Genomic DNA, 12,572 nt, shown 5'->3' with positions numbered 1-12,572 from the left:
TTTATTGAGACAATGTAGGAGGAGAATCAAAAGTGATGTTGAAATTCAGGAAGTAAAGATCCCTGGGTTTGGGGACACTTAATGGATGAACACAATGTTTAGCGTACTTTTTAAGGAATGGGTAGGGCTGGACTAGACCAAGCAGGGCACAGGGTGAGCCAGGATCCAAACAGCATTAGTGAGTTAATGCAGAGGAATTACCATGGCATTTCCAGGGAGCAAAGGGCTCCATGTGCCCCAACAGCGGGAGACAGAAGCAGAAGACATAGGGAAGGAAAAGGAGTCTTGCCACATTTGGGAGAGCATTCCAGGATCCGCCAGGTTACAGTAACTCAAACCAGGGAACCGTAGAAGTAGTAAAAGTAGACAAAGTCACGTGTGGATTTAAGTTCCAGTCTGGCCCCCCAAGAGGTGCTGGGCTGATGCCTGAGGATGTGGGGGCACAAAGGGAGACGCCCCGTGTGAGCCTGCTCACAAAGACATCTGCCTTTAAAAAGTAACAATCGGTTTGGGAATACTTGTGGGAAATTGGGATTATCTGCACAATGAAATAAAATCAATCCTGATAGGTCATCCAGTTGGCTTTCTCTCCCCTCCTTCTAGAAGTAACAGATGGGTGCATGTGGCTCACCTGGGGTGAGCTATGCTGCAGACCCTGGATGCCACCTCTGCGTGGCCCTTACCGGGGGGGGGGGGGGGGGGGGGGCGGCAGCTGCCCTGCTGACAGAGCAGAAGGTCCCAGGGCTGGATCCCTGGTGGCAGTGTTGTGGGAGGCAGAGGCAGAGGCAGAGGCAGAGGGAGGCCTTGGGCTAATCCTGGTCTCTGGCGTGGGCACCAAACATGAGGAGATGGAGACCTCCTGAGAAGTGGGATCACAGGGGATGCCCCCAGAGTCCAGTGTCCTCGCTTTGGAAAGAGAGAGAGTATGCTGGATGATCTGTGCCCCACCCACACCATCTGGGACTTGAGGTCAGTCCCACACGTGGGAGGGGGGAGGCCTGGGGAAGCAGAAATAAGCAGCACACCTGTGAAAACCATCTCGGCCTCTCATCCCACACTGAAGTGTTCTGCCAGGACCAGCGCACTTGCCCGTCTCCCCTCCACCCCCTGTGTCCAACCATCCGTCTCCCCACTGCCCCTCTGGCACTTCCAGCTGTCCTGTCCCTTGCTGGCTCCTTCCAGCTTAGAGGGGGTCAAAGTCATCCTCCCTGCGATTCCCACCACCCACCACAGCCACAACCATAGTGCTGTGCTCCACGCCCTTTGCCAGGCGCCCACTGAGCTCCTGGACGAGGCTGTGCCCAGTTGTCACAGCTTCTCTGGCCACAGACTTGTGTTCACGACACACCTTTCCTGGGGCTTCCCTTCTCCCCTCCTCTCAAGACCCCCACATTGCTCTCCTGAGGAAAGCCCCCACCAGAATCAGGCTGTGGTTCACCTCCTGCCCTCTCGTGAGCCCCCCACCTCCCATCGTTCAGGTGGAAGCAGGTACACCGTTCCCTACCCCTTGATAAGATCATTAACCCAATGATACATTCAGAAGACTTTTATTAAATGCACACGGGAAGCTTGATCATAATATTTCCCAGTTTTTATTGTTATTTATTTCTCTCCCTTCTAGACAATGTGAACCTCTCCTGGGAAGAAAAAACTCAACTTCTATGTAGTCATAGTAATGCTTACAGCCACTATTATTTTACTAGCAGTATAATTCCACAGTGTAGAGCCCAGACATCTGACAAGATGCATTTGCAGCTTGGTTTACGTCCCTGGAAAAATGAGCGAGCCACACTCAGCCTGTGTGCTGAGCCTTGGTCTGTGGTGTGGGGTTGACCCCATCATTCGCCTTGTGAACTTCGCTGAGGCTCACATGGGTCCGTCTATAAATGATGTGCTGCCAAGTAAGGCTCAGTAGTACCAATTAACTGTGATGATCCCCAGGATCCCTGGGTGACTTTTGGAAGCCCACACAAGGTTTCCTCAAATGGGTTCCGTGAAACAAGAGCCATTGCATGTTGTAGGCACAGACCCCTGGGTGTGATGGTAGCGTTGCAAGATGTCTTTGCCTTTAGTGCTGCTGTTCTTGGTCGTAGAGCTTCAGAGAATGAAGAGGTAGACCAGACGAAGAGTGGTGGGCAGCAAAGCAATGTTTATTAACAAGAGTATAAAGCTCCTGGAGAGCAAGGGGGTCCAGAAGGGCTGCCTTCAGAGTACCTAAGTTGAGGGGTTTTTATGAGATCTTTTGTGGAACTCTCTTAAGCAACCAGGGTGCACGGGGTCGTGCCAATCAGGGCTTTGGTCATGTCTCTATCGACCTAATAGGTTCATGTCCATGTGCAGACAGTCTTTTTGGCTGACATCTGAGTGAGTAAGGGACAGACAAGGCTAGGTGGGGAGAGGTAGATAGGGGGCTATGTGATCAGGCTCACAGAAGTCCCAAAAATGCTGAGATATAAGGAAACCGGAGATAAGGGAGCAAACCAGGTCACCCTGCCCTAGGTGTGGGTGGAAAAGATATTTTTTTAATGACAGTTGCCTGTGACTTAACAAAGAATATCCAGACCCCAGAGGAAGCCATTAAAGATGTTCTCACCAGTCCTTACTCAAACCAGAATGTCACAAGAAGGATAAGGCCACTGGTTCCTGGGTCAGTCCTAAATAAAAGATTGTCAGTGGAGGCCCACGTGGGCAACCTCTGTTGGGACCTCTTCACTCCTGAGAGCTTCTCTGTATCCTCGATTAATGAACTTCTATCGCTTTACTCTCCTCTGTCTGTAAGATTCATTCTTGGACTCTTGAATGAAACAAGAACCCAGCTCTTGGGTGAGACAAGAACCCAGCTCTCCCACTTCATGGGGGCCTAGGCCTTAAGAGCCCCTTGCCTGTGATATTGTCAAATGCTTTTGTGGTTAATTGTCTTATTTTAGGACTTTTTGCTGAAGTCATTTCTTCAAAGACCACAAAGCAGGATGTCAGTGCTCTATCCTTTTAGCTGTTCTGACTCCATGTCTTCTTGTTGGGGACCCTGGCCCTGACTCCCTGACTGTCCAATTAACTCCTAACAGTAGGTCATTGTAGATGATGGAGCAGCTGCTCACAGCATCTTTTATAAGCAGGTACATCTGTTTTTTTTTTCTTTTTCTTTCTCATTTTCATAGTCAAAATGGAAGGAACTGGGGCACCCAGGCTCAGTCAGTGAAGTGTCTGCCTTTGGCTCAGGTCATGATCTCAGGGTCCTGGGATCAAGTTCCACATCTGGGAACTCCATCCTCAGCAAAGAGTCTGCTTCTCCCTCTTCCTCTATGTACCTTCTCTTTCTCTCTCTCAAGTAAATAAATAAAATCCTAAAAAAAAAAAAAAAAAAAAAAATGGAAGTAACTTAAAAATAAGAAATTAATGATTTGGGACACCTGGGTGGCTCAGTGGTTAAGTGCCTGACTTCGGCCCAGATGTGATCCTGGAGTTCCAGGATCGGGTTCCATATTGTGCTCCCTGAAGGGAGCCTGCTTCTCCCTCTGCCTGTCTCTGCCTGTCTCTCTCTCTGTGTCTCTCATGAATAAATAAAACAAAATCTTAAAAAAAAAATAAAAAAGAAATTAATGATGTAAGGAATATTCTGGTAAACTAGTTTAGCTTTGAAGCTAAAAGGCAGAGCTCTCATGAACTAGCTGTAGAAGCTGGTATAGACACAAGTAAACACTGAGAAAGACTCAGTGAAGTTTTTTTTGCTAAACTTCCACACAGAATTAATAATCATCCAAGATGATTATTGATACATCGATAGCAATTGTATATTCCGGTACTTGAGGGGAATACCTAACCTATTGCTTCAACATGAGAGAATGTTTCAGGATGTGATTTGAATTGATGTGTTAATACTGTGCCTTGCTTCTTAAGAAGACAAATGCTATGAAATTAGGTGATAATCCAGAACAATGGTTCTCAAACTTGTTGGTCTGAGGACCTCCTTTCATTCTTAAAAACCATTGAGGATCTCAAAGTAATTTTGTTTATGTGAGTTATATCAAATGTGAGAGAGGCCCTCTAGGTAAATATCATATCCAGAACAGAAGAGACTAAGTAAGATAATTTTTTTTGCTCCAAATAGAACAAAAATGTACAAGTTTACATTAAGCAAAAAGGAACTTTGCAAATTGTAAGATTACCTTTGGGAAAAAGAAATGTATTCCCTTAAAATAAAAATTCTGCATTTAACCTACTTTTTCTTATTATTTCTTTACTTATGTGTTGAGGCATTTTGACATTTAAGTAGGCATTAAAATATGCTTTGGAGAATGAGAAATGAGAAAGTGTCCGCTAACATGGGCATGACCTTCCCATAGACCCCCGTGATGGACACATCCTCACCGGACCACTTCCTGTGATGACTCCAGCCAGCAGACCACGCACACCTCTAACTGTGTTACTATGGAGGCTGACTGTGTATCAGAGCTTCCCCTTTGGATGTAATTCTCTTTCATTTACTAAGGCAATGTGACTTCCTCCACCGAACTGGTCATGCCATAAAAATAAACTATATTTGATTCATTTATCACCAAGGAAGTAAAGTCCAGTTGCTAGGCATGGCTTTGTTGCCATGGGAGCCACATGGAGAGGCTGCTTTAGTTATTAAGTTACTTCCATCCACAATTAACACTGCGCAGCCAGGTCTGACGTTCACTGAACACAGCTTTGCTTTTGATGAGGATCTCTGACCGTCGCATGCTGTTTCCACTTTCTTCCTCTCTCTTTTCAATCTGAGACTCCTCATTGAGTAAAAATAACCATAGTTTGGGGGCACCTGGCTGGCTTGGTCAGTGGAGTGCGAGGCTCTTGATCTTAGAGTTGTGAGTTCTAGCCCCAGTTGGATGTAGAAATTATTCTTTTTTTAATTTTTATTTTAAAAAATATTTTAGTTATTTATTTGAGAGAGAGAGAGCACAAGCGGAGTGAGGGGCAAAGGGGCAGAGGGAGTGGGAAAAGAAGACTCCCCACTGAGCAGGGAGCCTGATGGGGGCCCTGGGATCATGACCTGAGCCAAAGCAGATGTTTCACTGACTGAGCCACCCAGGTGCCTCTAGAGGTTACTTTAAAAAACAAAACCTTGGGGATCCTGGGTGGCTCAGTTGGTTAAGCATCCAACTCTTGATGTCAGCTCAGGTTGTGATCTCGGGTCATGGGATTGTGCTCAGCATGGAGATTCAGCTTGGGACTCTCCCTCTGTCCCTTCCCTTCCCTGAACTCCTGTGCACACATGGGCTCTCTCTCTCAAAATAAAATAAAATAAAATAAAATCTTAAAAAAAAAAAAAAAACCTCCATCATTTGACCAAACTGCTAAGTTATTTCCCTATATCATGGTCGATGCCCTTCCGCCCCCGCCCTTATCCGTGGAAGGTGATGTGGGAAACCAAGGCAGGAAATGTAGATCAAATTAAATGTCCATAAAACCTGCAGCCCATTGACAAATACTTGAGGCAAGCAGCGAGTAATGTTCCTTCTGGAAACTCCCAACTGTCTTAATGTGAATGCTTTGCTGGAAGGAAAAACAACCTTAGCTTGACAATAGCCAGGCCTCCAGGATCCTTTGTAGTCCCTCAGCATCTTCAAGTCCTTTTAGAAATCTCCCTTTGTCTTTTCCTCTCTCCCAGCTCCCCAGGAGGGAATCAGTCTCCCCTCACAGCCCTACTCTTCTTGCTCATGGGTCCTGTTCCTTGGTTTTCATAAAACCACCTTTTTTGCACCAAAGACGTCTCAAGAATTCTTTCTTGGCTGGTGACTCTAGACCCCAGCACTTCAAACCACACCATGACAATGTCTTAGCACAGTCTTCCTGACCCATTATCCTAAACATTTAGAACTTGTTTTCCAAATGAATAAATATTTAGCAGTGCTGAGGATAAACATCCAAGAGACTGCTAGAATTTCCGCCATTCACTGGAAAACCCAGTCTTCAAGGAAGTGATGTGCCTCGTGGAGGCTGGAGGGAATGCACGAAGCTGGGGAGATCTGACTTGGTTTTCCAATAGTCACTGTCCTAGAAACTCAAGTCAGGTCTCCAGGCTTGTCCTCATTTACGACCTCACTCTTGTTAGGATCTCACATACAATTAAGGTTCCCATGGCCTGTTTACCTCATTGTTATAAACTTCTCTCCTGGAGGGATTTCTGGATAACTTTGTCTATCCAAGAAATTAAGAAAAGAGATTATTCAAATCCTCCTTGTCTCACCTTGTAGGAAGTTTGAGACTTGAGCATTTCCCATACTAACAAAGGCTGTTTGTTGGTGTGCAAGTGGGGAGGGGAGGGGAGTGTGTGTAAGAGGGGGAGGAGGAGGCTGCAGGAGGCAGTGAGGCCAGCCCTGGTCCTTCCACTTACCCATGAGTAAAGGACAGGTGAGGCTGGGTAGGGAGGCACAGGTAAGGCCCACGTGACCAGGCTCACAGAAATCCCAGACATGAAGGAATGTTAGCGATGAGATATTAACCAGAGAGAGGGGAACATAACAAATCCACCATGTTGGTTCTAAATATAGACAGGATATTCTCACAATACTTACAAATCCACCAGGTTAGTCTTACATGGTATCAGCAGGTATTTATCAGGGTCCCTGGTGGGTTTTCTTTAAAAGATCAACCCTAAAATCTGTCAGTGGGAACCCACTTGGGACCCCTCTCAGTCTAGAGAGTTCCTCATCTTTCCTTTGTGTTCTCACCTTCACTTAATAAACTTTCACCTCACTTCACCCTTTTGTCAGGACTCCATGAAGCAAGAACCCTGCAATCCTGCAACCCCACCTTGCTCAGCCTCCCCGGACAGTGACCTCTTGCAGGGACACATGAAGTTGGGGTGTGCATAGAATGGCTGGTTAGCGGTCATCCTCATGTTCGCACTGACAGTTATGAACTTGTTGTCAATGTTGGGGGTTCCAGCTGGTGTTTCAGGGGTCCTCTGTCAGGAGAAAGTGCCACCCACTTATGTCCACTTCATGACCAGCACTTGGCCCTTTCTGATTCTCCCGGGACTGTAGCTCCTCAGGAACCATCTTCACAAGATTGTTGTATCCCAAGTTTAAAACCTGTGTGTATGTGCATGCGTGTATTGTGGTCTGGAGACTCACTTGGGGTCCTCCTAATCGAGCACAACGATTATCTGCTCTCCTGCTGCATATTGTCTGAGAAAGCGAAGTTTAGTGTTCAAAGAATTGTTAATAGATTGCTATTGTTTTACTGGCTAATAGAAGATTCTTCTTATTTTTTTTCATAATACTCAAAATTTAAGAAGTGACTCAGATTTCTACATGTCTCCTCACCTTTGAAAGAGGTAATCATCACAGAATTCCTAAGGAACTTTAATCAGAAGGCATTACTTTCATTTCACAGACACAAATTCTAAGACTCTGATAAAAGCAAAGAAACATTTGAAATATCATTATTATCGTGTTACTGATGGAAGCAACTCCAGAATTAAAACCCTTAATGACAAGTGTATGGCTTTCACTATGACACCGTGTAAGGTAAAGGGAAACAAAATGTCATGCTTTGTTTTGAAATTTTTGAAAAATAAGTGAGAGACGCCCGGGTGGCTCCATCGGGGAAGTGTCTGTCTTCAGCTCAGGCCATGATCCTGGGGGCCTGGGATTGAGCCCCGTGTCCCAGGCTCTCTGCTCAGCGGGGTGTCTGCTTCTCCCTCTCCTCTGCCTCTCTCCCTTGCTCACACACTGTCTCTTTCTCAAATGAATAAATAAAATCTTAAAAAAATAATTGAAAAATGTTCCCTTTCCTTCCTTGCTTCCTTGTCCTTTCTTTCGTCAACACAAAAACTCAGATTTGTAAATCTCATATTTTCATCTAGCTACTGACAACATGCTGGACATTTGTTTTCATGTCTAATGTAAAATAAGGACATAAGCAACAAATAGTAGATTGTTCTCAAGTGGCTTCTGTAATTGTGCATCGTTTCCCAGAATCTGAAACACCGCCTGGAGCAACCCCTGGACATCTCCATGTTGCACAGTGCGGGCTGTCCTTTAGTGTCGGGCACCACCCATCTGTCCATCTGCCCATCGGTTCTCAAACTAGCACAGCTGCAAAGGTTGCAGTTTTGAAGTCTTTGCATGCCAGCCAAACAGATCTTTCTTCCCACTAATCTTTTTCTAAAGCTCGTGGTGATTATTGTTATTCAGATCCTTTCAAATTACACATAGAATGATTTTTTTTTGGGGGGGAAGGGCACATCCCTTAAGCTTCTTCAGGGGGAATCGGAATTTATTTCTAATTTAATTGAGAAGAGTCCACATATGTTCACACCAAGTATTGCCCTCATGCATCACTCTTCTTCCCATGGCTTCTTTACATGTTTGCTACTTTTATTCTGAGGTTGGATTAAAGAAAAATCAAACTCAGAGTGTGTGTTGTTGACATTTATTACCAATCGTACTTCCTTATTTCATCTTCACTCTGAGACGGTTTAAAAATGCTTTCTTGCTGTTTCTTCATTTATAAATATAAATAATATACCCATTTCTATTTTTCTCTAGCTTTCAAAAAGGCATAAAAATCACTGAAATTCCTCAATGATATTCATTTTATTTTTTTTAAAGAATTATTTATTTATTTATGATAGACATAGAGTGAGAGAGAGAGAGAGAGGCAGAGTGTGTCACGCAGAGGGAGAAGCAGGCCCCATGCCTGGAGCCCGATGTGGGACTCGATCCCGGGACTCCAGGATCGCGCCCTGGGCCAAAGGCAGGCGCTAAACCGCTGAGCCACCCAGGGATCCCCCCTCAATAATATTCAAAATCATATCTAATTTATTGAGTCAGTTCAATTTATTTCAATCTATATTTATCTTTCCAGCATGAAAAAACAAACATTTTGTCAATGGCATTTCCTAGCTAAGGAAATATGCAAAATTTTTCTTTCTCTTGATGTAGTTTTGGGATAGAGGTGAGGTTTGGTGGGGTGAGATCCAGAGCCAATGACCAAGAAAGAATTCTTGAGACATCTTTGGTGCAAAAGAGTGGTTTTATGAAAGCACGGGGACAGGACTCGTGGGCAGGAAAAGCTGCTGCCCTGAGCTTGTGAGGAGAGTCTGATTCTATGCTGGGGAGCTGGGGGAGGCAAGGAAGAGGGAGGTCTCCAAAAGATTTTCGTATCTAAAGAAGACGCCCAGGATACCTGAGGCCTTGCCATTGTCAATTTAAGGTTGTTTTTCCCTCTAGCCAGGCATTCACACGAAGACAGTTGGGAGCTTCCTGAGGAACAGGACACCCTGCCCACTTCAAGTCTCTGTCAGTGGGCTGCATGTTATGAGGACATTTCATTGTATCTACATTTCCTTCCAGAAGCTAGGTTATTGATAAAAATGCTTTGTTCTCAGAAACTACTAAGACATTTGTAAACTGAGGGAGACTTATGTCTTGTAGGATTGTGATCTCCATAAGTTAACTATTTGTTTTTCCTTTCCTTAGCTTTGGGTGCAGGGGGGTACCTGGGGAATGTCCCACATGTCCTACCTGGGGGTGGAGGGCCACAGGGTGTCAGTGTCAGCTTTGTCCTCAGCTCACCTTCTGCTCCCTCATCACAAGGAAAAGGCATTCTTACCACTAGCCTAGCTTCCAGAGGCCCACAACTCAATTTCCTAGAACCCTAACATCACCCTTCTTTCCATGGTGATGAGGGAAACAGAGGCAGAAGGGGATGTAAACAAAGTTAAATTTCTTTATGACTTGCAGCCTGTTGACATGGACTCTTAATCAGGAGAGTATAACATTTCTCCAGGAAGCTCCAGACTGTCTTAATGCAAATGCTTTGTCAGAGGGAAAAGCAACCTTAGCTTGACAATAGCCAGGCCTTGGGATCTTGTGAGTCTTCTTCAGCACATGCAAGACCTTTTGGAAACTTCCCTTTGTCTTTACCTCCCCCAGCTCTCCAGTATAGAACCAGCCTCCTTTCAGAGCCCCAGGCAGCTGCTCTTCCTGCCCTTGGGTCCTGTCCCTGTGCTTTTATAAAGCCACCTTTATGCACCAAAAACATCTCAAGAATTCTTTCTTGGTCTTAGCTGTGGGCTCCCGGCCTCACCTTCTGAAACCACCTGAATAGGAGGCAGAGGAGGTAATGCTCACAGACAGATCCCACAGACAAGTCACCAACTCTGACTGCAGTGTGGTCCTGTCTCTAGCAGGGCCTAAGGGGACAATTCTGGCTTGTACGACCCAGGAGTGGCGGTACTTGACTCGACTGTGGTTTCTCTCCGGGGGTCACGGTCCACAGAACTTGCACGGATCACCTTAGAGGTTGCAGCTTAATTCGAAGCGTAAACTGCACAGAGCTTTGCCTGGCAACTTGCTCCAGTTGGCTTTGAACAAAAAGGAAAAATCAAGTGACCCTCGACCTATCCTCTCTCTGTCTACCCATTAATAATGTATTAATTACACTTGTGGTGTCAGAAGAAAGTGCTCATGGTGTGCGCTTAAACGATTTAAACACCTTTTTTTTTTTTAAAAAAAAGATTTTATTCATTTATTCATGAGACACACAGAGAGATAGAGGCACAGACACAAGTGTTGTGCCCAAGACTGTGAATCCGAGAAACCACGAAACCACCAAGGAGCCGAAACTGATGCAAACACACGAGGGTTTATTTACAAGCTCGAGCTTGGGTCCAAGTGTACCTGACACAGGGGAGCAGGGACTTGGACCCCGAGGTGGGTTTCAGCTTAGTTTTATGGGCTGGTTTAGGGGACCTCCAGAAGGTGGAGGAGGAATTTCTCAAGTTCTGTTTACATTCTGATATGGGGCTTTCAAGGGCATTGAGCTCTGTTCTCATTCTGATATAGGGCTTTCTAGGACATTAAGCTGTAAGCTGTTTTTTTTTTTTTCTTTCCTGTAACTGAAGTAATGTAAATTCCAGCTCTTATTCACAGGGGTCTGGGATGGCTGTACGTGTGCTAATGCTGAACTTAAAGTGGAATGGCCTTAATTTTCTCGGCCTCCACACCAAGCAGAGAGAGAAGCAGGCGCTACGCAGGGAGCCTGACATGGGACTCAATCCCTGGTCTCCAGGACCACGCCCTGGGCCGAAGGTGGTGCTAAACCGCTGAGCCACCCTGGCTGCCCAATTTGAAGACTTTTATTTAGATTTAATTCTTATCACAAATTTTCATTGTATTTTAATATTTTAATTTCAACCATAGGGCAGCCCGGGTGACTCAGCACCACTTTCAACCCAGGGCCTGATCCTGGAGACCCGGGATCAAGTCCCATGTCAGGCTCCCTGCATGGAGCCTGCTTCTCCCTCTGCCTGTGTCTCTGCCTCTCTCTCTGTGTCTCTCATGAATAAATTATAAAATCTTAAAAAAAAATAATTTCAACGGTAAATTTGGATTAATTGCATCCTGGATAGAAACCTGTTTGCGTTGAATCCCAGAGCAGTTTCTAGATGTGTCTGATCTGCATTGCCCAAGACCTTGGATTCTTCCAGAGGATGTAGATCCTCCCCCCCCCACCTCCCACCCTTCCCTTGGTCAAGTCTCTGTGGGTGGGGCTGGAATCTAAAAGTTTAACTGGTTTTGGTTGGTTCTTATGCAAATCACGGTTTGAGGTGACCTGACCCTGGAATCCTATCTTTTGCTTCTCCCTTTCTCTTCTTGGATCACATCCTGGTTCAGTTCCCCAAGGTCTGGCAGAGGGAGGAACCTGCTTCCTGGAAGTTGTGGTCTTTCCTAAAACCAGCTTATGCATCAGGTCTTAAAAGCCTTTTGTTTTTTTCCCAGGAGATGAATGGACTTTACTGATCATCCTGTTGATGGAATCCCAAGCCTTGTCATTAGGATATTGTTTTTAAGATTTTATTTGTTTATTCATGAGACACAAAGAGAGAGAGAGGCAGAGACACAGGCAGAGGGAGAAGCAGGCTCCTTGTGGGAAGCCCAGTGGGGGACTCGATCCCGCAATCCAGAGATCAGGACCCGAGCCAAAGGCAGACACTCAACCACTGAGCCCCCCAGGCATCCCTGTCATTAGGATTCTGCAGAATTATGGGCCCTTAGCCGAGACTAACCCAGAGCAAAGCCATTCTAAGATTTGTGGTCTGGAGTCCCTGCTTCAAATCCCAACTCCACCAAGTCTGGGTGAGTTTTTAAGCAGGGTACTTTGAGTCTCTGTATTCTCATCTGTAAAATGGGAACAGTAGTACATTTTAAGTTTTTGAGCCTATAGGGTACTTGGGATGATGTCTGTGGCAGGAGACCAGATATTAAACATGAAGGATAAGAAGGCAGTTTTTCTCTTAACCCTGTGCTTTGATGCAAGAATGTTTGTCCCGAGCCGTGTGTGATTCAGAGAACGGAACCATTTCTGTAAATATGCAGCCCGGTCACTGCGTGTCCAGCGGGGGTGCGATGCGGGCCGAACCAGACACTCCCCCCCCCCCCGCCCCCCGCCCCAGGCTCCTTGGCTCTATCTCCACCTTCCAGAGGTGATTTCGTCTCCTCCAATGACCTCTCCACAGGGCAATAAACCACCGCAGGTAGCCCAGCAGCAGCCGTGCTTACTCCGGGCGGCAGAGCTGT

The sequence above is a fragment of the Canis lupus genome, chromosome 1 (assembly GCF_048164855.1).
Source record: "Canis lupus baileyi chromosome 1, mCanLup2.hap1, whole genome shotgun sequence".
Classification (NCBI taxonomy): Eukaryota; Metazoa; Chordata; class Mammalia; order Carnivora; family Canidae; genus Canis; species Canis lupus.
This window is presented reverse-complemented; position numbering follows the sequence as displayed.